Genomic DNA, 26872 nt, shown 5'->3' on the forward strand with positions numbered 1-26872 from the left:
TATCGACTATGCAATGTACTTTAATATATTGATAGGAGAAGTAACAACTATTGACAAATATTGAGTTTTTACTCGTATTGATTTGCAATTTGTAATAATGTAATAGCTATCTAATAATGATAATAACTTGTTCGTTAAATGATAATAACTTGTAAATGAGAAAGTAATTGCTAATTTTCTCCTTCGAGTGAAACATAAATTAATCTTTGTAACCGAAGCTACTGTTAGTTTGTTTACATAACTATCGTATGTAAAATAACATGTAAATGACATATACTGCATTTATAAATGAAATTGAAAAATATGTTAACTAAAATTATTGATCTTCATAATAATGTTCTGGTTATTTTTTTAGTCATAATATAAAAATAGTAATTAATATGATGAAACGGGCCGCTACAATATTTAAAAAAATTACGAATGTATTGGTTTCAAAATTTATTTGCTAGACAATGGTGAGTGTGTCTCTTACGTACTTATTTGGGGCCTAAAGGCCCGGCGTGGTCTTAATATGTTATATCTACAAAATTACTGAACGGATTTTAATGAGATTTGCAGCCAATGCTCAAAGTTGTCCCATGGTGAAAATAGAGAATATATTTTGATGAATTTTGGAGGGTGTTGCATCATATCCCCTGTGCCCTATTTTTTAAAACGCTATTTTTGGAAAAATTATAAACCTATCGCCTTGAAAATTAATTTGCGAACAAATGGCGTTGCATCTCTATTTTGCAAATAGATTTTAGTTTAATTTGTTAATACAAAGGTTCAAAAGAAAATTCGAAATCGACGAATTGTCTTCTTTAAAAAGTCGACGTTTATTGCCATGTTGGCCAACATTCTTTAAAATAACTGACGTTTATTGCCATGATGGCCAACATTCCTCAACAACTCGGCGCTTATTGCCGTGATGGCCAATATTCTTTACAAAATCCAAAAATACACAGTCACCAACAAAACTGACAGTCGTTGCGGTCTATTTCGTTGATATTAAAGCCTAATTGAATACTTACTTTTCGAATCTCTAAAAAAAATTTTATTTGCCAGAAAATTGTGCTAAAAGTACATACGTCGACAATCAGTTTTGAATAATAGTGTGTACTCCCCTTTAGTTGACTTTGGCGGTTTTACAGTTTTCTGATTGCTGCAAAATGATGTGTCCAAAAGTTCAAGAGAAAACTCGAAAATCGACGAATAATCGATTATAGTCGAATATCTGCGGTTACAAAAATTTGAAAACCGAGTTTTAGGACAACTGAAATAATCGCCAGACCGAAGAATCGCATTTTTAGTTTTAGACCAAAATCGAATAGTCGACCACGTCTGCTTTTTTAAATGTGTTTTTATCTCCAAAACTGCTGATTCCATCGTATCCTCTCGTGCCAAAGCCTCATCTTATCAACACCCCATGATTTGGTCTACCCTTCATCGGATTGCACCAGTGCACTGTGGTCCCAGCCCGTGACAAAAATACAAAAATCGATGTCTACAAATTATGATGATAAATATTCAAATCTTTCGTAGAAATATTAAATTTTAGTGTTCCGGCTTTGTTTTTACAATTTCTAAAGGTACTTGTTAAAACAGAGCAAATAAACTGAACATTTCTATTTGAAGAAATTGAGACATTGAAAATGAGACAGTGTCAGTTTACAAGTGATATCACAAAAAAGTATTGTGTAAAATTGTTGTAGTAAGAAATGGAAGTTAAAGCTAATGACATTCTTACCCTCATTATTATAAGTATTCTTTTGTTATTGTTTGGAAAGTTAAAAGTGATGATTGAATTTCAAGGACGAGCGTCTTGGAATTAACTTTCAATGTAAAAATTATATTTTTAATGTCTCAAAATTGGTTTATTTTGCTTTTTTAAATCCATCAGATAGTAAAAGAACACATGTAATACTTTTTAATCCATCTGTTAACCACCTAGTAGGAATATTCTGTGCCTCAAATTGTGAATACTTGTAACTAAATAAAATTCATAAAATGTCATGATTTTTGCAAACGTTTTTGTAGAAATTTTAGGCCAAATATTGGGAGTTAACATGATATAGGACCGTACCAAAATGTGGACTTATATTGATAAATTTTGGAAAGAATGTTTAGTACAGAATATAAACTCGAAATGTCAAATTGCAACACATTCCGTTGGAAAAAGTGGCCAAAATCGCGAAGTTATAAAAAACGGGAGGTATGTACGTCTATATACTGTAAAAATCATTGACAATCCATATGGTAGGAACTATCATAATCTAGATTTTTTTACAAAAACTATTGTCAGCCCAAAAAACCTGTTACTGAAATTTTTGATTTGATCGTATATAATTCTCATATACACTTTCTACATATCTTTGGTATAAATGTCACATATAATATTATGAGCATTGACAAACACAACAAATGGCCAGGTTTTGCCAGGTCTAAATAAAAAGATAACAAATTTAATGAAGGGACATAACTACTCCATGCACTCCTCCTGAAAGCACCTACCTTAACAAAAGAAAACACAAATTATGACCAAAAACACTTCTTAGACTGTGGTGTAACTCAACTATCAAAACTCAAAGAAGGAACAAATAAAAACAAGAATATGATAGTGTACATACACAAAAAAGAACAAAGAAAAAATAAAAAACAAAGATAAGAGGAACTCATACAAACACCCAATTCTTGGGTATAGGTTGTGAAATCGTTTCAAAATGGACAGGTTTACAATACTTTAAACAAGTGGGTACATACTTGGGTAAATACCTGAGTATTTACCCAAATATTGGGTAAAAACTCTTTAACTGTCGAACCACTTGACGTATGCTGACGAAATTTGGCTCAAAACTTTTTTATATCAATAGTATTAAAGGCATTGAAAATGGAGTCCCTAGGTCCATGTTTTGATATAGCCCCCATATAGCCGTGCCTCCCGATTTAAGGTATTTTTCAGCTATTATTCACATTTTACAACCAAATTGGCTGTAATTTGGCACAGTGAGTTCACAATATGTAGAAAATATCCTTGCAACATAGGTCTACGTTTTACGCACTTGTTTAAAGTATTGTAAAACTATCCATTTTGAAACTATTTTACAACCTAAACCCAGAAATAAGATGTAAGATCTTGTATTGGTGATTCACTATAGTAAATACCCAAATAAATACCCACAAATGGGTATTTACCCAATTTACCGGGTATTTACCGATTGGGTATTTACCCACTGTTCATCTCTACCCATACAAGCTAAACCACAGTGCAGTGTATTGTGTGATCGAAGAACGATCAACTGTTATATTTGTGTAGTGATTCGTAGTATAACAATTAGAAATAAAATAATGATTATAACGTTTTATTAAAAAAACGAAATGCTGCTTTTCTCTCACTAATGTCTCTAAACAAAAATAAATTCTTGTGACGAGCCTGGCCCCCACTGAGCATACTCCTGCTTCAAAGTGAAAACATGCCGTCAAGGGTTCTCAAATAGTTACTTCGACAAGCTACAAGCCGAATAACAAACTCTTTATAATGTGGTGAAGGGCCTAAAATGTACGGGGACACACTATTATCTACTTCGTAATCAAGAATTGATATTCGGCAACAATATAACAACATCCAATGTTTTTTATATTTTCTACCCATCTTAATGTATGAAGGTTACTTACATAAATTAGTACACGGAGCTTTTGAAAAAATATTGCCAAACATAATAATCTTTATAAAAACAAAAACGTATTAGTGATACAATTTTTTTATCTGAACATAGTGTATATGTACCTTTGCACGAGCCCCATCATTTGTTGAGCTATGTAGTTGACAATTTTGTATGTAGCTAGAAACATAAAGTCATGTGTTTATGATTTGAAATACAAAACTATTTTTATATGATGTTATTAAACGTACATTTGCACTCAGTAGTAGTAGTCTCGGTAGACTCAGTGGTAGTAGTAGACTTATTAAAACCAAACATCTTTAATTGAGCGTTTCATTCACACTGGGCTGTATCCAAACATTGCAAATCATGATATGAGATTTTTATCTCACTGAAACATAAAAATCGTAAAATTTAACCAATAAGAGGAAGTGCCTTTAGGTACATATATTCATTTGTTTGGATGTTAATATAACACATAAACGGTTATAACAGATCAAAGATATTGTGTAACTTGTTCTTTTCGTTTGTGTTTGTATGGTAATGCAAATTATTTTATAATTAAATAAAACATGAATATTAAGGTGTGCCATTCCATGGATAAAAAACCTGTTATATAGCAATACGAAAAGTTGGATAATGTGAATATTTTTAAAACATTTTTTTGTAGGGCTTTTATTTCGACTTTAATGTGTATAATGTGTACATGTATACATATGTATATGTATTGTACATAATGATGTGATTCTAAAAATTAATTATTATATCCAATATTTGATAATGGAGAACAAATTGACTTTAAAGATGCTAGATACGCACTATTGTTTCCGGTAAATAGGTATACATTAAAATAAGCAAGTTATATTTTAAATAAAATTTAATTTTTGCGCAAATAATATTGTTTGTATGTAGATAACTCTCATGTGATAAGGCTTTTCTATAATCAAATTGTCAAAATATTTTATAGCATTAAGTTTTTCGATATCAAAGCTATAAATATTAAATAATTTCTACAGTGAGTCACAGAAATGCGAGAAACCACTAAGGTATTACTATCTGTCAAGTCAGAAAGTATCAGTCTTCTTAACAGACAGGAAAATTAAGGAAAATTAAAGTGGGAACTTTCGAGAAACAAGTTTTCCTAAATAAGACAATAGACATTTCGCCAACAGTTAAGTATCTGGGAGTAATTCTGGATAGGTAACATAAACGTAAATACCATATTTAGGAAATAATAAAGCCTGCAGATGTTGGTAAACCTGTAGAAAAGCTATAAGCTCAAAATGGGGTTTCAATCCTAGGATGATACACTGGTTATGCAAAAGAGTAATTAGACCGATCCTAACATACGCCTCTGTGGTATGGTGAACAGCTGTGGACAAACAATGCAATGTGAAAATATTACAAAAAGTCCAAAGAATGTATTGCTCAAGTACACTGTGCAACATTTTTAAGGTTATCTTGTGCAAACAATTTGAGGTTAGAATGTTTTGAAACTACAGACCTAAACGACAAAAACGCTAGTTGGGTTTTGTTGTGTCAGATCCAGCTTGCATTTTATGGCCCCATCTAAACATGGTTAAATATCGGCTTTTTAAAGAAATTCTGGGCTATATCTCTGAAACTTATGTGAATCTTCATCTGACTTCTGAAGAAAATTTGTAGATAAGGGCAAGAATAAAATATTTGGAGAAATAATGAATTCGAAAAAGTACATTTATTGCCTCAAATTTTATAAAATATTGAAAATGTCCATAATTTATTTACATTTCGCACCATATCCCCAAAACCGCTAATTTTTCTTAATATTTTCATTTAGAAGAATATTCTATGGAATGTAGTACATATTCCGAACATGCCATTGTTGTAAAATGCCTCTATCACGTTGTTTTCAGCATATTTTTCAACAACGATTTAATAAATATGTCAATAATTGGTGAAATCCGAAATGCGAGAATAAACTGTCGGTGTGAACTGTATTTGAAATACGTGTTGTAAAAGATATGATGCAAAATACCGCTGAAACAAAATGAAGTAAACATTTTAGAGTTTCAGAATCTTCTGAAGAATTGCTGAGAACTTTATTTGGAAAATTTTTGCAAAAGGTTACTTGCTTCAACTCCCAATAGTTAGCTGATACTGACCAGAATTTCAGCAATTTTGTAAAATTTTCTATATTTTATCGATAGAGCTTTTCTTATGTGGTATGTTCAAAAGATAAGTTCTAGTAGTTTAGGACTACAATTTTGCGAAAGACAGCAAAGTCAAATTCCTAATCGTTTCTGAGATAAAGGCCCGATAAATGCAAAAAACTGCAGTTTTAGCCCGGTTTAGATGAGGCCATAAAATCCGAACTGGATCTGACAGGACAAAACCCTACGAGAACTGGATCTGACAGGACAAAACCCTACTAGGGTTTTTGCAGTCTCAATATGTACTTTCAAAAAATACATACTAGAAGTTGTTTGCATTTTCAGTGTTGCATAGTGGTAATAACGGGCCAATGAGGACTACACTAACTAGGGCTTTAGAGACAATTTTGTTTTGAAATTCAGGTAAGGTATGAATCAGCCATCGCAGCTATAAGACTTAAATCGATGAGCGAGTGGATCGAAAGAGACAAACAAACATAACACCAAAACTTATTACGGATCACAACGCGAGAGTCAATCAATCATATTGTATCAGAGTAACAAGTGAAGTTCGATGGAGCCCTATCACAGATGCCTCTGGTAGATATGTGGGGAACGGGATTGGTTCTCTGTATTTAAGAACGGGAAACAAGAATCTCCCTCGGACCGCCGGATCATAACACGATCCTTCAGACGGAAATCTGAGCGATTGCAGAGTATCTGAACGGTTTAAAGCTAACGAGTTTAAAAACTTAAGAAATTTTGTCAAGGCACAGAATTTCTAAAATGACGTAAAAAATAATATTATTTAAATATGGCCTCTTCTAGACTCCTGAGAAGAGCACACACTAGGCTTACTCTGGCTTAAGGACGACCAAAAAAAAAAAACAAAATTTTCACTTGCAAATAATTTCCGATTATCAAGCTTAACTCTAAACGAGAAAATTAATGAAAAATCATTAAATATGATCTTCGCCCTTACAGGCAAAATTTCAAAAAATAAAAAACAGGCTGAGCCCGGCTGGGATTTGAACCCACGTCCTTGAAAACATATCAAAAAATGTTGTCACGGCGTGTTAGCGTTCAAAGCCAAAACTCATAACTTCAAAGGCAGCGCAAAAAAAGCGTTTGTCGTGAAGAAAATACATTTCTGTGGCCAAGTATCCGCGTAAATGTACAAAACACATTTGCATTTGAAAAACGATAAGTTCTAGGACAGACAAGCCATTACATAGTCGATACGTCCGAAGATTTGTTTTACCACCAATGAAACCAGGTAACGTAATTTGGTGACTATGTGGGTTCGAGTCCTTGGCTTTCCTTTTTCACTTGCAAATAATTTCCGATCATCAAGCTTAACTCTAAACGAGAAAATTAATGAAAAATCATTAAAAAAATGATCTTCGCCCTTACAGGCAAAATTTCAAAATTTATTTGTTTAGAACTCCTACCCCCTAAATTGTTTCCATTTAATCCAAAAACTTTATATATGAAATTTTATGGTGAACGGGTAACGTTAACCCGTGCCACCGAGCGATCATTGTTTCCTTAGTAATTTGTATGGGGCCATGGGTGCATTTTCATGAAAATCCTCTAAATGCCGCAATTATGATCTAAATTGATGAAAGAACTTTACCAGTTCATTGTTGTGGCTAAAAAACGAATCTTACAAAAAATTGTGAAAATTGGATAGGGCCCAAAATACTCAAAATCAACCATATACGCATATTGGAGCTATATGAAAATCCGGATCATTTTTATGGATTTTAGCTAATTTTTCACACAATAATAGCTGCAATTCGGCATTTAAGGTCCCAAGAGGTCAGAAAGCTTCTTTAAGGAAAATTATATAATTTTGTTTACTTTAGATATATTTTCCGGCCAGAATACCTCTAAATTGCGCATTCGAATTGAACCTTGTATAAAAGAAACATAACATATTCCCCTTCATAAATGATAAGAAATTATTTTTTCAATTTTAATTCAATACAGGCCGTGGTGGAGGGTATAAAAAGTTAGGCCCGGCCGAATTAACCCCGCACTGTCATTTTTTGTCGTCACTGATTGTTAATTTCTGTATGGGATTCGATAGTAATCCTATTGAAACTAAGAAAACCAACAAATTAGGTAAACAAATTGGCGTTATCCTAAAGGCGACACATTTTTCGCAATTTTAGAAAATACGTCATTTTTGCAAATTTTTGGGGATAGATATAGATAGCTATTTCTCGAAAACTATAAAAGATATTGTGTTCATTACTTTTTTTGTTAGGTAGGTAAGATTGTTGCCTTTAATAACCATTTTGAAAAATTACCGTAGCGTTTACAAGTAGCGTGCTATTTTACTTTTCCTCAGGTACTAAGTTTTAGTGAAAATCCAAGTTTAGTGGACTAGAACTTTTAGGAAACATCACGGAACAAAGTTTGGTTTTCCCTGAGAGTGTCCTTTTTCAGCCAATGTATACTTTTATACCCGTCCAGTTCCGTCCGTTTAACGATTTTGCTTAGAAACCGCAAGTCCTATCAAAATGAGACAGAAGGAAATGTTGTAGCTATGAAAATTCTCTACAAGATTGGCCTTTACGGTATTTTCGTAGGTTTTACCATTTTTGAGATATTGAAGTTCAAATTGGTACAATGCACTGACTGTATCGCCCCCTTATAAAACAATGTCATGAAGGGTGCGCCTTAACTAACATTTAATGAAAACCGCTTAAACAGGGGAAGTTTTTGTGAATTCTGAAACAGTAATGTTCATAGATAAGAAAAAGCCAAAAACAAGAAAAAATCGCTGTTGGGATTTTAAAATAAATCGCGGTAAAAATTCACATTTACATGTTTAGGTTTTTTGTTAGGGTTTCGCGATTTTGCTTGAATACGGCAAATCTTATCGGCATGGGACCTGAGAAAATCTTATAGCTGTGAAAATTCTCTACAAGATTGGCTTATGTAATTTTTCCTAGGTTGTACCATTTTTTTAGATACATAAGTTTAAGTTGGGAAATTGCAGTCATGACATTATTTATAAGGAGACAATACAGAATTGAATTGAATTTGAATAATCCCAAATTCAACTATCAGGCATGTCACAGAAACGAATTCCGATCGACAGTGGAATTAATTCCGTATTTAGCTTCTTCAGAAAACGAAAAACGAAGAATTTTTCGGAATGAAACCACTTTTGATTTTGCAAACGGAATTGTATTTTTATTTTGTTTAAATCTGCCACTTTAAAACACTCTAAAAACACTTAGAAATAATTAAAATGTTGTTTTATTAACAAATTTACATTTAATTTCGCATTTAAAATAAATAATTAAGTTTTTTAACTTCACAAAATCGATCGGAATCTAAAGAAGCTAAGTCAAAAACGATCGAAATGAAATTTCGGAATTGCAACCATTCCGATCGGAATCTGTGACATGCCTGTATATCTCAAAAGTTGTAAAACCTACGAAAATACCGCAAAAATACCGTAAAGGTCAATCTTGTAGAGAATTTTCATAGCTACAACATTATCTTAAGTCTCATTTTGATAGGACTTGCGGTTTCTAAGCAAAATCGTGAAAACCTAAACAACCCCTAAAAATGTCAACTTGAATCGCAATTTATTTAAAAAGCGCTCCGGCGATTTTTTTTTTGTTTTTTGATTTTTCTCATCTATGAACATTGTAGTTTCAGAATCCGCAAAAACTTACCAGGTGTAAGCACCTTCCATTTAAATTTGATTCAAGAGCACCGTGATGAGTTTTATGAAAACCCAAGGAGTATTTTTTTAATTTTTGAACAAATTTTAAATTTTTTGAAAGAAAATTTGAAACAATTTTCTGCAAAATATATATTTTTTTATTTTATAGTACTTTTTGGTAGTCGTAACTACTTACAAAACCCCCTACTAACTCATTATTTTAACAAGGGCATGTCGCACTGAATAACTAGTTATTCTATGACCAATGTAACCACTACACGATGGGGCCAATGGCAGGTTTTTGAGGCAAAAAGTCATTTTTTCAAGTCAGCGATTGAAATCAAATAATAACGGAATTATATTCTTAACACTTTCAAATCTCCAAAACCAAAAAATTACAATCTGGCAACGACCCACGGAGACATGCCAAGCTATCAAAGATGTCATAATTATGATTCCGTTTATTTCTGACATCCAGTCGTAATTAACTCTTGTGCCAGACTATGAAAATTTTAATGAAAATGTTTTGAGCTTATGGGTAAGAAGGGAGAAAGGGAGCTCCTTCACCTCCGCTCTCTCCTAAAAGCTAAAATATTTTCATGTGTTATTTTCAGTGTCTGGCACAAGAGTAAACAATTTAAGTATTTTCGCGCCAAAACCTGATCTGTTGATATTATCTATTTTTTAAAAATGGTAAATACGGGTAATGGTATGTAAATTAAGATTATTATTAAAAGTGTAAATGTAATATTAGATGTGGTCAATAATTTGTTGTGTCAGTAAGTGATGGTTTTTGATGTAGTCTGTGGCATCGTCCATGTGTTCTTTGGAGTAGAACTTTCGGCTTCAGGGTGCATTCTCGTAAAAATATGTATCTGGTGAAAAGTGACAATGTCGGCTAACAGATTTTGAAAAAATTTTTGCGTATACTTGCCAAAAAAAAAAAAATTTATCAACTTCCAGATTTCGTAAAACTTAAAAATTTGGATATTTTTAATTTTTGGTTGGAAAATCAGCGAAAACCTAAACACCTTATAGAATGGATTTCTGCAAATTTTAATCGAGGTGTCAAAAACAACTTCATGACGGAAGTTAAAAAGCTAATTTATAATATTTGTGCACGCCTTAACCAAAAATGGATAAAAAATTGGAGGTCAAAAAGTCGTGTATTACAATTTGAAAGCTTATAGTTAGCTAGCGACACAGTATTTACCCTAGAACAAGGTAATGATAAAAAGAAGAGAGGGCGCCCTAATGTGGATTATAGTGAAGGAAGAAAACTTGCTTCGGAAGTCTGCTATGAACACGGCAACAATACCAAACCCCAATTTGTCAAAAGAAAAATATTAAAACTATGTTCTCAAGGAAGTTCGGTATCAACCAACTAAATTGAGAAAACAATTAACTTCGACAGAGAAAATTTATGAACGATATATCCAAATCTGAACCGATTTCAATATGATGTCTCAATAATGTTTTCTAGACCCAAATCAGTCACACACTTTAAATTTCATCACAATTGGACATACAGTTTGTCAAGTAATTGTTTTCGAACCAAGAAAACAAACATTTTTCTATATTAATTTATGAAAAATGACTGATAATTGGGATAAAAATGTCAGTTTTTTTGCAGAAAATAGTTGGTAAACTTACTAAAGACAAGATAGGATGTATAAATAAAAAATTAACCCACGTAGTCCAACAAAAAATAACGAAAACCCATAACTACACATAATTCAAGCTGTCAAATAAATGTTTTCGAAATTTAATGGAGGTTTCAAAATAACCCATATTTTTGGTAGATTCTTGAAAATCATGACATTTTATGAGTGTTATTCTTAAGAAGGGTTAACTACTAACAAGTATCAACAATACTAGGCATATAATATCCCTACTAGGAGGGTTACCATATGGACCAAGGGAGTACCAGGTCATATTACATGTAAACAGGGTCCTATAGGTCTAATACCGGGAATATCTGAAAACTAAGGCGTTTTATGAGTTTTTTAGTTCACGATGATGGACTGCCATCAAATACAATAAATATTACCTACAGCATAATTAGATCAGTGGGGTTGCCAGATCAACTAAAAGGTGCCAGTTTATATAAACAGTAAACGAGCCCACTTGGATCCAAAACCAGGGCTTAAAATTAGTTTATTTAACTCAAATTGAATTTAGCTATAAGGGAGTTCTCCAACATAAACCAAAATATGACATAAAAGTACAAAAATCGCTTAGAAATGCATATATAAGATATTGTCAGTCTCTGCTTATTTTTAATAGGCCTCCGATTTCAACTGTTTATAGCCAGTTCAGAGAAATTCTCTAAGTTTTTTGCTTCCATGCTAAGACTGAAGCATTATTTACCCATCAACATAATTTTCCCCTTAAAAATGTACTACAGTAGTACTGCATAGTACGCGAAATGTGTCTAATAGGTCGGGGTATGCATTTCTGAAAATTGTCGATACGTTTACCCCATACATTTCTAAGCAATATTGGTCTCCTACTGAGATATTTCCGATTGTTTAGTGAAATGTCATTATCTTTTAATTAATTTTAAGTAAAAAAACAAACTTCGGTGCCCTGTTCTGGGGCCCAGATGGCCTCGTTCACTGTTTATATAACCTGGTACCTTTTAAGTCGATCTGGCAACCTGATCTAATTATGCTGTAGGTAATATTTATTGTATTTGATGGCAGTCCATCATCGTGAACTAAAAAACTCATAAAACGCCTTAGTTTTCAGATATTCCCGGTATAAGACCTATAGGACCCTGTTTCAGGGTTGCCGACAGTTTCTGATCAGAAATCGTCAAAAAAATCGTCAAATCGTCAACAATATTTGAAAAATCGTCAAAAAATCGTCAACATGGTCCAAAACTCGGTTTGGTTACCGTTTAATGCTATTTTTCGCTGCTACTTTTGTGAATGAGACTGACAACATAAGATATACAATCCACAGCAATAAATCTAGCCCAATATCACTTAAATACTGCTATAAAAACAGCTTTCAGAAGATGATAGTTTTCCTATGGTTATCGAGTTTGAAGCAATGCAGTATGGTAAAGCTGGGTACACATTGCCATTTTCAATGGTAGCTTAGCTCAAATATCGCTTGCTTGACAGTGTGACTGTCCATATTTGTCCGTACACGTACATTTTGGTTGTTGGGCAGTCGAAAATCGATAAAAATTTTCATTCAAAACTGGCTGACAACTTAAAGAGGGCATTTGTAGGAAGTTAATAAAGCTGGACTCATATTTTTTATAACAAAAAATATATATAACTAATATTTTATCTCATCTATTACCAAAACTAAAGGAAAATTTTCAGCTCATGTAATTTGAATGTGGAGCAAAAACTATGAAATACCTGTGCCTAGATATGCCAGATATGTGCCTAAATATAGCCAATCCGTCTGGAAATTGCTATAAAATATTAAAAAGCTCAAAAATCGAGTTTGGAACATTGCTTTCCATAAAATCTTTCGTGAAACTTTGGTCAAAATGTAGTTATCGTCTTTTATTTCATGCATTTCTGGCTTAGGTGAAAAATCGTCATTTTGGACCATAAAATCGTCAAATCGTCATTTTTCAATTTTGGGCCAAAAAATCGTCAAAATGACGATAAATCAGCAAATTCGGCAACACTGCCCTGTTTACATGTAATATGACCTGGTACTCCCTTGGTCCATATGGTAACCCTCCTAGTAGGAACATGCTATGCCTAATATTGTTGATACTTGTTAGTAGTTAACCCGTTTTAAGAATAACATTCATAAAATGTCCTGATTTTCAAGAATTTACCAAAAATATGGGATATTTCGGAACTTCACTACATTTCGAAAACATTTATTTAACAACTTGCATTACATGTAGCTATTGGTTTTCGTTACTTTTTGTTGGAATACGTGGGTTAATTTTTTATTTATTCATCCTATCTTGTCTTAAATAAGTCGACCAACTATTTTTTGCAAAAAACCCGACATTTTTATCACAATTATCAGTCAATTTTCATAAATTAATATAGAAAAATTTTAGTTTTCTTGGTTCGAAAACAATTACTTGACAAACTGTATATAGCGTGATTGCTGCACGAAATACCTAAAATCGGGTGAAAATATATATGGGAGCTATATCCAAATCTGAACCGATTTCGATATAATTTGGTTATTTCATGGCCACTGGAAATTGAAAAATAAGTTATAAGTTAAAAATTATATTTTCTTTTTTTAGAACAGTTGAGGTGGAATTTGTTTTCAATTTCAACTCAATTCATATTTTTTGTTTTATTTTTTTTACTTCGCCCTTTCCCGGATTTGAACACACGAACTTCTGCTTTGCAGCCCAACACACTAGGCCACACACACGAACAGTAAGGGTTGTTTAATGACTTACATGTGCATCACTACTGTTCTTTGTTTTTTTAACAAAAAACACATGGCCGGTGGTGAGCGTTGAACATAGAACCCTCGAATTTTTGATGGGATAATATATTTTTAATAGATTGGAACTTATGAAAAACTCAAATACACTTATATTTTGATGCAAAATATGAAAAAAAACTCACAATTTTAACTTTGAGCTTCAATTCCTATGCAACTATATAATGTATGATTGCTTATAATGTATCGGAGAGCTGATACTTTTATCTGTCGAACAAAAAAAAATATGAAAATATCTTTATCCGTTCTAAAGTTACAGAGTTTTGACCAGTAAAAACTATTCTGAACCACTGTGCGCCGTTTTTACTTGTTCCTGTTACAAATGTGTGACTTCGACACACTGATAGAGCCAATACTGATTACACAAACAATATTCGGATTTTTTTAATTTTTGTGAAAGAAGCACCTCGGTCTATATAAACGGTACATACCCACAAAAAAAAAATTAAAAATCTCCTTATGTTAACAAGGGCATATCGCTAGGAATAAGTATTTATTTTTTGCGTACTAAAATTTGACGAGTAAGTAGTTAAATAAGTAGTTGCTACGTTTAGTAGCCAAAGATGAACTATTTCCGTGGTCGACGTTAAGTGGCCAAAAAATATCTTCTGTTTTCTGGATACATCGTCTTGTTAAAATAATGGGTTAGTAAGGAGATTTTATATGGGAAAAATTCGGTAACTTTTATCGATTGAAAAGTTGTTAAAATGACTTTTGTGTTTGTAACAGAGTTGTTAAAAAGTGACAGAATAGGCTCCTTCATCATGCTAAATTGACTCCAAATTGTCTGAACGGATTTGGTCTAAACCATTTCTTCGATGAAACAAAGTTTGGATCTCAAGGGGTATATGCAATTTTTAACCATTTAAAGCACATCTTATTTTGGGCAACATACAGAGACAAAGTAGCCGTGGCCCCTATGTGAATATAACAGATTTTCATCTACAGAGTTTTTCAAACTTTTGAAAATGTACATTCCTTTAGTGCGTATGTTCAATCCTATAAATGGTATTTGAAACAATCATATATGCCTACATAACAATAAATCGAGATACAATACTCTTTTCCATTGAATTAAGATACAATACATACATATAATTACACTGTGCAACATTTTTGAGCCAATCGCGTGCAAACAACTGCTGTACAGAATTTTATGAAAGTAGAGGACCAATAGGCAACAACCATATTTGGGTTTTGTTTTCTTAGATCGGGTTCGGTTTTTATGGCCATGGTTAAAAATCGATTTTTTTAAAACAAATCGGGGCTGCATCTCTGAAACCAGTACGAATCTTGTTTTGACATCTGCAGCAAACTTGTAGATAAGAGCAAGAAGAAAATATTTGGAGGACTAGTGAACTCGAAAAACTGCACTTATTGTCTTAAATTTTATAATATATCTAAAAATTCTATAATTTGTGTATATTTCTCAGCGTATCTCCCAAACTGTTAAATTTTTCTTAAAGTTACCTTTGAGAAAATATTCTCTGGAATGTAATGCACAACTCTTCAGAACATTGCATCGTTGTAAAATGCCTCTATCGCCATATTTATAGCAAATGTTTCAACAACAATTTGGTAAATATTTCAGTGAGTCATTGAAATCCCCAACATCAGAATAAGCAGTCTGTGTGAACATTGTTTGAAATAAGTTTTGAAAATGGTATGTTATGAAATACCCCTTGAACAACGTGAAATAACCATTTTAGAGTTTCTGAATGTTCTGAAGAATTGATGGTCACATTATTTGGAATATTTTTAGAGCGATTACTTAGTTCAACTCCCAAGAGATTAGTTGCTACTTGACCGGAATTTCAGAAATTATGTAAACTTTTCAATATCTTAACGAATTTGATGCGCTAGATGCAGATTTTCCTAGTTCATCTGTTTGACACATACGTTCTACTACTTTATGGCTGCAATATTGCCGAAGACTGCAAAGCAGAATTCTTATCAGTTTCGGAGATAAAGTTGCGATCTCTGGAAAAAAGGCTCATTTTAGGTCGGTTTAGATGAGGCCATAAAATCTAAACCCGATCTAAGAAGACAAAACCCAATTAAGGTTTTTGTAGCCGCAATATGTACTTTCAGAAAATGCCCATAAGTAGTTGTTTGCATTTCCAGTGTTGCACAGTGTTATCACATTAACAAGTAGCAACAGAAAAGTTTAACACATTTCTATTTAAAAGAAATGTGTTTCATTTGATTTCAATTTATTGTGTAAACAATTCAATACATTCATGGCATTAGATGACCATGGCAGAATCAATATTTGTTTGTTTCTTCTTCGCATTTCGGCCATGCTGAGCGTCAAACAACGACTTTATCAGCAAAATTTGATTAGAGACTGAAAATAAAAGAAAACTTGTTGTGTGACGTCACAACGTGCCAATTTAATTGAGTTGCCAGACAAAGGTGTTCTTCGCTCATTTGGAAGTTAATGAATGATATCAGTATTTGCTTGATTGTAGTATTTGTGAGGGTCAATTATCGCTTCATACCAGTCTAACAGTTGCTAACAAATTTTCAAACAAATAATAAGAAAATTAAATGCGAAATGTAAGCTTTGAGTTTGTCTAATTGAGATGTGATATTATTAGAGAAAAATTGCGAAAAAAGAAGACATGGAGATTTCCTCCTTTAATTTTTTGTTTTGTTGTTTTTTTTTTTTTAAAGGTCGTCAGAATGAAATCTGTATATGGGTGAATATTGCGAAAAGACTTGTTTTTGGGGTCGAAAACGGCAAAGCGCGAAAATGGGTTTAAATAAAAAATTATCGGCTTATACTGTTTTATAAGACTATTTTATGCATTTATTAGCGGTGGGCCATGTATATTTATGGATTTTATTATTATTTTTTTAAAAACCACGAAAATTACATTTTTTCCCTTGCATTTCCAACAATTTTTTTTAGTGTGCCATGTTGTAATTGATAACATGTTTAATAATTCTATCATAAATTTATTAAATAATTATCATAAACTGAATAATCACAAATTTATATTGAAAATGTCATTCCCGTGTTCGTTTTGTCATTACCGTGGTTAGAAATAACCCACGAGCACACGGTAGTGATGGAAACGTGACTATTCTTGGATTTAAACGTGGAAATCTTAATTATGTTTTTTATAAAATATAAAACAATTTAATACAGACTAAAAAAATTAACATACCTATATTATCAATTTGCAAATTATTATATAAATAACGGAAAAAATACTGAGCAAGGGAATGACAAATTTTCGTTAACATGTACACAAAATACTAAACACTAGTGTTGGGCAATGTCGTTCATTGAGCGGATCGATCTTTTTCATTCCGTTCACCAAAAAGATCCGGGACTTTCATTTCGTTCGTTGTCTCTTTTTCATTCAATAAAACATTTTAGTCCATAATTCTCTTCTAAAAATCGTTCATGGTTCCTCTTTTCTATATTGATTGTTTTGTGTGTGTCAGTTTGTGTGCAAAAAATTGTGGTGGTTTTTTGAACGTGGTGGTGGTGATTTTGAATATGAACGAAAGAAGCAAAAAGAACCAGAAAAGCTAAAATAACGAGATGAACGATATTATCTACTGAACGATATGAGCTACTGAACGATGTGACCTATTGAACGATATCAGCTAACTGAACCATTGATTGTTTGTGTGTGATAATTTGTGATGCTTGCGCTAACGCAGCGCGTGTGAGTTTGTGTGCATAAAAATGGAGTTGGTTTTCTGAACGTGGTGGTGGTTTTGAATATGAACGAAAGAAGCTAAAAGAACGATATGATTTACTGAACGATATGAGCTAACTGAATCATTGATTGTTTTGTGTGTGCAAATTTGCTTGCGCTAACGCAGGTTGTGTAAGTAGATTTTGTGTGTAAAACTAATTATGGTGGTTCTGCTGCTAATTTTGTATGCAGCAATGTCTTGGCCATCAGGGATCTAAATGAACGACATAAACGAATGTGGCAGATACGGATCCGTTCGTTCTTTTCACGGAATCGTTCCTTGGAACTGGTTCGTTCATAAACGACACACCTCTACTAAACACATCAACAGTTGCCAAACAACTGACTATATTTTTCACTTCTGTCGATTCTCATTAAAACTAACGGGAATTGTTGTTACATTGACAGATTACATATCAACAAAAACCGGTTTAAAGCATTTTTTCTTAATAAACACGGGAATGACAAAAAATAGGGACACGACTAAAATGCCTCAAAATCATTATTTAAAAAATAAAATTATATTTATGAAATTAAAATAGACTTTGTTCATTCTTCTAGAATCTGCGTACTTCATTTACATATATAATATATTTTGAAATATTAATTAATATATCAGTGTTTTTTGAGCACAAAACGACTGTAATAAGTTTGCACCTAGCGACCAATTTTTTTCATATAAATATGTAGAATATTTTATTTTGATTTTCGAGCCTTGTTTAAGGATATATTGTTTTACTTATTCCGTTTCTAAGAATTTTCAATATTTTTAAACCTAAATGCGTCGGGACACAGAACTAAGTCTTTTCGCAATATTCTCCCATATATGAACTGGAATGTCTAAAAAGAAAATTTCTCATCAATGGCCTTCAGGGTCTAATATATATTATTACTGTACTATAAGGACTTGGGAATATTTTGTAGAACAATTTTTTTTGACAATTGGCAAAAAATGCTGAAATTTTAAAAATTACAATAAATTTTGTGTTGTATTTTTGGAAAACATTAAAAACATTAATTAATTTTATTCTTTTAAACGTAAATATTTTCATACATGTTTCAGATTAATTATTTTCTTGCATTTTTTTCATTCATTTTTGAAAGCATCCCTCTTTATCCGCACAAGACATCGTTTTTTTGCAACTACGACGATCTTCTTATGTTGCCATTTAATTAAGTTGATGATAAAAACAATTGTTCTGCTTATCAACACACAAACGACCAAATATAATAGAGACAAAAGTACTATTTCAAAACCTTTGCTCGTGGAACAGCTCAAGATTTTTAAGTTTGTACGAACACACAAACATATTTGAGAGTTGTCAATAAAAACAAACAGACTGATAAATGACTTGAGACAAACAATAAAAAAATAATTAAAATAAATTATGTGTGTCTTTTTTCTTCTAAATAAACTACTCGTGTCGGGACCATGTGATATCGTGGTAACTACATACATTTTCTACAGGCGAACCCTGTGTTGGGTATTGAAAGTGAATGTTTGGCCAAAGATTATAAAGCCCCTGGAAAAAAGTCATTTCGCCTTAACCAATGTTTTGTAGATGTTTCACAGGCAAATGTGCGAATCCCAGTTTTATGAATGAAGAGAAAACCTTTGCAACATTAATCTCTAAATTCGCATTTTATCAAAACACGATATACTGACTAAAAAAGATACATTTTCCCCGTTCAGAAATTTTATTTTTTGTTTAATGTTGTACTGCCTAAATCCGCCCAAATACACGACGAACTGGGTAATTGTTTGCAAATTTTATATTTTTTTAATCGCGTGATTCTCCTGTATACGAATATTGTTGATTGATTTGAACTAAAAACTGTCCACCTGCTGAAGAGCTTTTGTACACATCATTTGTTAAGTATTTTTTGGCCAGATGTCAAAAAGTAGTTTAAACGAAAACGAATATGGGACACTAAACTAAACACATACATACATATGTTCCTTGTATGTTATTTTATTTAGCAACATACTTAAACACAGTCTAACTTCTCTTAAACGTATAATAACTAGTTTTCATTCTGTTACGAAAGTACCTATATCCATAATTATACCCTACACCACACTGTGCTAAATAGGATTATGTCTTTGTGCATTTGTATGTAATATTTGAGAGATGGTAACTCTGAGAAGACACGACAAAAAAAAAGTTAGTTGCTCGCGAAATCTTCACCACCACAGTTGTCTCCCCTACGGCGACTACCTTGCGGGTTCCACTCAAGGGCTTCTTTGGCAATATTTCCGTCTTGTTTCCTCAGTGTATGAGCAATCCATCGCCATTTCCTTAGTTTGATTTCCTCGGCCATTTTGTTTTGGTTGCATCGTTCATAAAAGAATTGGTTCGTATTCACATTAAGCCAAAGTATTCATAAAATTCTTCTTAAGCATATATTGACAAATGCCTGGAGTTTATTAGCGGTTCTTGAGGGCATGTCCCCAAAATGGCGTACAGAAATAAGGCCCCATGAAATAACACCCCAAACGGAAATGAAAATGAACCCCCATATTGTTGGGGTGTTTTTCCAATCTGAAAAGTGGTTCCAATACAAAAAGGCACCAATACAGGAAATTTGGCCTTCAAAACTATTGCATTTATGCCATAAAATTTCATTGGGCCAAAATTCATTTTTGAAATTGGGGTGCAATTTTAAAGCGCAATATCACCCCAAGTCCGCATTGCCGACAGTTTTTGATCGGAAATCGTCAAAAAAATCGTCAAATCGTCAATAAAATTTGGAAAGTCGTCAAAAATCGTCAACATTGTCCAAAACTAGATTTGATTACTATTTAATGCGAATTTTTGCTGATAGTTATGACAATAAGACTGACTACATAGGATATACAACCCACAGCAGTAAATCTAACTTAATCTCACTAAAATACCACCATAAAAATTTCAAAAAAAAATTTTCAATAAATATAATTATATTGTGAACCAAAATAGCCACCTGTTCATATCCTCAGCCTCAGCTAGAAAGGGTATATACACTTCGATACGACCAAAAATGTGCCTCATCGAAATAACGGTTTTAGACATCAAATATGTTTGGTCGAAATTCGTTTCAAACAGTTTGGAGTCGATTTAGCCATGTCCGTCTGTCTGTCTAAACGTCTGTCTGGCTGGCTGGTGCGCACGATAACTCTCGAACGGATTAACCAATTCGAAACAAATTTTGGGTACCGGTCCACTCCTTCCGGTACCTCCCCCACAAAGGTTCAAAACTTTCCTGCAAAATGGTGTGAACTATAACTCTCTAAGGGAGCAATTGAACTTCGTACATCGTATTATTCCTTATAGATATATGTCGGGTTCGGTCCACTCCTTGGGATGCCTCCCACACAAAATTCGCATAAAGTGAAGTTTAAGAGCTCCTCTCGGATCGTCCTGAATTTTTTTTTAGTTGGTTGTTCTTTGCGGCTCCCTTTACGACGGTACATTTTTTCTTGCACAAATCCATACTTCCTGAGATATGGACTGTATCGGTCCACTCCTTCGTGTACCTTCCTAGGAAATAGTTAAGTTTAAGAGCTCCTCTCGCATTGTTTAGATTTTTTCAGTAGGTAGTTCTACTGGCCTCATTTATAACGGTAAAATTTTTATCTGGAGTAAGTCAATACGTCCTGAGATAATGACCCAAAAGCTCCAGAACCTGCCGGTCCATACTATAATGGCTATTGTGCAAGACAACTCTAAAACTAATTTAATATTTCGAGTGCTTTATGGAGAAGTTTGGTTACTAAAAATGTGTGGTATCAGTGATGTCAGTGATTTGGTATACTTGATTCAAAATCGATATATTTAATATACGGCATAATTATTGTCAGCACAGTTGACTGATACTTTCTTACTTGTATCCAGATATGTATGTACCTAAATATAGCCAATCTGCCTGGAAATTGCTACGAACATAAAAAAGCTCATAAAATCGAGTTTGCAACATTGTTTACCTTAAATACTTTCGTTAAATTTTGGTTAGAATACAGTTATACTGTTTTATTTCATGCACTTTTGGCTTACGTGAAAATCGTCATTTCAGGACATAAAATCGTCAAATCGTCATTTTCCAATTTTGGGCCAAAAAATCGTCAAAATGACGATAAATCGTCAAATTCGGCAAGTACCGAAATACAAATAGATCCCCAAATTATGCATATACGCCCCAAAATATTTTTTCTCTTAAATTTCTTAATGATATTCGTTCAATAGTTTGTAATTTGTAACTTTTTGATGATTTAACTTTTTTTATGATTGTAACATATTAAGACCACCCAGAATCAAGTTCTTCTTTTCAACATACATTCAAATACGCTACGCAAAATTCGGAGGAACGGTTCGTAACACCGTATTGATAGACTGGTCACTGTACCTTTTTTAAAATCATACTTGATTAGGTACTTCATTCATTCGTTTGAGTATCCGATGAAAAAATGTTGTATAAAAATAAATCTAAGTAAAATTGTATAATTTTCATTTTATTTTATATTCGTATTACAAATCGTGTACCAAATGCTTCTTTATTTTTCTAATTCTGTTTGAATTGATTTGAGAGTAGCTGAGGAAAAATATAAAATTGCGCAATTTTTTTTTCACAATAAAATATTTCGAAAAACCACCCTAATTTGTTGTTTTTATAAAACACCAAATTACATTTTTTCCCAAAAATGTACATAGAGGCCCAAACAAATGCATTTAAGCCGCAATATTAATTAGACCCCAATTTGATTTTCAAATTTTCAATTTACTTGCTGTGCAGATTAATTAGACCCCAATTTGATTTTCAAATTTTTGATTTACTTGCTGTTGAGATAAATTGGTCCCAACAGCTGATTGAACAAGTAAAGAAGTATCAGTCGGCTTTGCCGACAGAGATATACCCTCAGCCTGTGTGGAATGAAATATTTTTTTCAAAAAAAAAAAAAATAAAAATATGTATTTTCAAAATTTTGGGCGTATGCACCGCCAAAAATAAGGATAGAAATAAAAACTCAAACATTTGCGGGGATATCGATACATAGGGCTTTTTATCACACTAGCCTGTGAAAAACATAATATCGCTGTAAACAGGGCCACTAGGAAACCCTTCGGTAAAAATGTTCAAAGGATACTCGAACAACACAAAAATGTTGAACATTTGTGTGGGTGGTACGAAAAGGATTGGACAGATATGACCCAAATTTGAACATGAACTAAGTTTCGACAATATTTAGAGATCCAAAGTTTGGACCAAATCGGTTGCTACGTCTATGAGAAATCGCGCGTACCATTTTAGCGAATATTTTCGAACTTTTGTGGGGAAGGAGTGGACCTATAAGCAACACCTTTGAATTTCATCTAATATTCGAAGAAATATTACAATATCCAAAGTGTGGACCAACGCAGTATCCGGTTCGAGCCCTTTCGGTCTGTTTTCTAAAGAAGTATGGACTTGCCCCTGAAAAAACTTTTACTGCCGTAATTGAGGCAGCGAACGCGAGTTGCTTCAACAAAAATCGAGAGTTATCTTGCGTTCCAGCCACTACACACCGTGTCATAGGGCTTTTTGTACCTTTCAGGTTATTTTCTGAGGAAGTATGGACTTGCCCCTGATGAAACTTATACCGTTATATGGGCGTCAGTGAATACAAGTTACTACAACAAAATCAATCGTGAACAGGTCCTAAACAGAACTTTTCATAAATTTTGTGTGGGAGGTACCCGAAGGAGTGGACCGATATAACCCATCTTCGAACTTAAAATAAGTTTGGACAAAATATTACGAAAGCCAAATTTTGGACCGAATCGGTTGATCCGTTCGAGAGTTATCGTGCGCTCCAGCCAGACAGACAGACGGACGGACATGGCTAAATCAACTCCAAATTGTCTGAAACACATTTCGTCCAAACATACTTGTGGTCTAAAACCATTATTTCGATGAGGCACATTTTGCCCGTATGAAAGTGTATATATTCTCGTTAGCATATATGCTGAGGGTATAAAAAGGTCCCAAAAAGACGAAAATAGGCCACAAAAGTTTTGTTGTTGTTTTGGAGTGTTCTTCATGGTGTTATTTCATTATTTCTGCACGCCCCCATAATACCTAAAATCAGCCTATCGGAGCTATATCAAAATCCGATCAGATTTTCACATTTTTTGTAGGATTCACCATAAAATTTCAAATATAAGGTTTTTAGATCAACTGGACAATTTTTGGGGGTTAGGAAATCCAAAAAAAAGAAATTTTTGGTCACTCGGATGTATTTACTTTATAGGATGGCAAATGGTTAGCTGACTTCCGAAACTTACCAATGCATTGAAATTTTTAGATTTCGTCAAAATATTTCAGTTGTACACTAATGAATTGTTCCTCGAAAATGCAAATGCGAATGCATTAGCAATCAAAATAATGTTTGTTTGCTGTTTATACACAGTAAAATATGTGCATTTGTGACGTTTGAACCACATAGCTTTGCAGTATTTAAGAAGACATTTGCAAAGCAACTGACATTTCGGAAAGTAGCCATTATTTCAATGCGTGACAAACGGAAAAACAAACTTAATATAGCCTCCATAATATGGTGGAGGGTATAAAAAGAAAAATAATTTATGAGTGCATATCCAAACTTTAAAAGTTTTATTGAGAAAATGTATAAAAAGTTAATTCTGAAATCGTGTTCTACATTCTTCAGAATCAAAATACTTTCAATTATATGAAAATGTTTAACTATTACATTTTTTACGTATATATGTATTTTTATTAAAAAAAACTGTATTATTTTTGTTTTGGATTTTTTTGTTTGCTATAATTAATTCCAAGCTCATTAATTCCTCTTATAGACGATCAATAAAAACAAATTGTGGTGGGGTTGTGATCTTTTATAGCAACAATACAAAAACAACAATTGCAAGGAAAAGTTAGACGTTCGACCCACTTTACAGTCAACTGATCCACTACAGAGGCACATTGTAATGAAGAGAGCAAGACGAGACAACAATAACAATTGGGGACCATGTGAGGGAGCAAAGTTAATAAACTGAATCAAGGAGAAATTCAAAGCGATTAACAAGCAAAGAAGCAACACCAACAAAAATCTATAATTTTCAACGAGAATGTATTCGCATATACTCAGAATGTAAATACTTTAAGGTGTAGTTGTTTCTATTCTACATGCAATTAAAGCGACAGTGATTCAAAATGAAAATAATTTTAAAAACTGCATACATATGGGAGCTACATTCAAGTCCGAATCGATTTCAATATAATTTGGCAAACTTTCCGAATTCCGTCACATATTCCAAATTTCATCAAAATTGGACATACGTAGCGTGTTTGATGCACCAAAAAATATCAAATCGGGTGAAAATATACATATATGGGAACTATGTACATTAGGGTTATGACTTTTTTACAACCTCATATCCCTGTATCATAGTGTGATGAGTTTCTACATAAGATTACATGAAATCTTAATTATAATGTGATTCAGTGAAAAAAAAACTCAGGCTCAAAATGATTTTAAAATTTGAATTTATCAGAATTATGGGCAATTTTTTGAAGTCACTGTAAGCAAATATATAATTGAAAATAAACTTTAGAGCCACCTGAGATAACCAAACTGACATAACATTGGTATTTCACTAATTTTCTTTAATTCTGCGAATCATAAAAATGTCGTAAATGCTTTTTTCAAAAATATAACTTAAAAAAATTGAAATGGTTTGTGGCATGACCTTTTTCAATATTTGAATGGAATAAACGTTATTTTAGTTATTAGTAGGCCTAAGTTTCTTCATTAGTGAAACAGGAAATAATTTTTGAAAAAAAAATTATTTCATACATTTTTTCAAAAAAATATTTTTTTAAATCGATTTTTTATATTTCATGGAATAACCGTTATTTTAGTGATTAATACGCAAATGTCATTCATCCGTACTACAGAAAATCGTTTTTTAGAAAGATGTCGAAAAGTCGTAACCATAATGCACATACATTAGAGTGGGGCGATTTGAACATCATAAGGTGCGCTTCTCGTTTCTGATTACTGGGATTGTACTGAGCGAAAAAGTCCCCTAGACCATACGTCTACGGTGAAAATCGAGCATCCCGATTTTAACTTGAAGTTTTTTTATCAGACTTTTGTGACGTACTTTGGATATTTTGGCATATAACAGCCAAGCCATTGAGATTTTCGATCCAATACTAAGACAAAAATTGTAACCAAGACAATAATTAAGAATTCTCTAGGACATCGCAAAAGCATTTTTAATATGTTCATCCTTTATTTGTTATTTTATTGTCATATATTTATGAAATTCAGAAATTTGGTCCCAAACGGCGTATGATTTATAAAAATTATTTTATTTATGGCATGGTAATTATACACTGGGGGGTACAACTATAATTAATTCACCTTATTTCAGAAGCACTTTCAATGATTTGCTTCTAACTTTTATAAATTTTCATCGATTTCATTCATCCAAAGACCATTGTAATCTTGACTGTATAAACTTGAAAAACGTACAAGGGACATATCAAATCCGTTTAAAAGTTATCCCGCTGTTCAAGTCAAAATCGGGAAGCCCGATTTTCACCGTAGACATATGGTACAGCGGGCATTTTTTATCTTAGTACAACCCCAAGAATCAGAAACGTGAAGCGCCCATTAAGATTCAAAAATTCATCTTCCCCAATTTTTAACCGAATTGCGTAAAAAATTGGGTATAAAACTCAGTGTGATGGAGAAGAAATTATAATTTGATAATGACTTTTCATTTACAATCATACAACGTAAAATATTGGAATCGGCTTTGAACCACTGTACTCCTTAATTGGAACGTATCTGTATGTACATATTTCATTATGTATTTCTGTGCTCTCAGACAAGAGTGGCCTAGTGAGCGTGAATGTAGATTTAATTAAACGTTTCAATTGTTTTGCGATTGTGTAAATCAGTAGAAACAGAAGCGTAGAAACTCACATACAGCAGCACTAAATTGATCTTAAGCGATTGCGATCATTGACAATTGTTGTGAGTACTTAAAAACGATGCGACAACAACAATCATTTGTATTGACTTGCTTCTCTACTTTGTTGGGGGGGGGGGGGGAAGACATTAGTTAAGTGAAAAGTGAACAAGCGTATAATGAACGCATTGATCGCTATTTCTTTGTGGCCACAACATTAGGGGGAGAACAACTGAATTGAAACGACCGCAACAGCAAAACTCTTTTCGCACTGACGTAATGACCGATA

The 26872-nt window shown here is 32.9% G+C and overlaps 1 protein-coding gene across 41 annotated transcripts in view; it reads right to left on the minus strand.

Annotated features, from left to right (window-relative positions):
• LOC141394265 (uncharacterized) overlaps positions 1–26872 on the minus strand; it is a 78214-nt gene that overhangs the window by 36063 nt on the left and 15279 nt on the right. For 4 of the 41 annotated variants that reach the window (XM_073968413.1, XM_073968386.1, XM_073968416.1 and 1 more), the window contains one exon: positions 3893–4032. The exons of 35 other annotated variants lie outside the window; for them this stretch is intronic. The gene's annotated coding sequence lies outside the window, so the exon portion shown is untranslated. Of the gene's footprint in view, positions 1–3766; positions 3822–3892; positions 4033–26872 lie in introns of all 41 variants that reach the window. 2 more of the 41 variants (XM_073968387.1, XM_073968408.1) reach the window with 1 other exon arrangement.

This window comes from Musca autumnalis, unplaced genomic scaffold (genome assembly GCF_047663935.1).
Source record: "Musca autumnalis isolate F117 unplaced genomic scaffold, ASM4766393v1 scaffold_2, whole genome shotgun sequence".
Lineage (NCBI taxonomy): Eukaryota > Metazoa > Arthropoda > Insecta > Diptera > Muscidae > Musca > Musca autumnalis.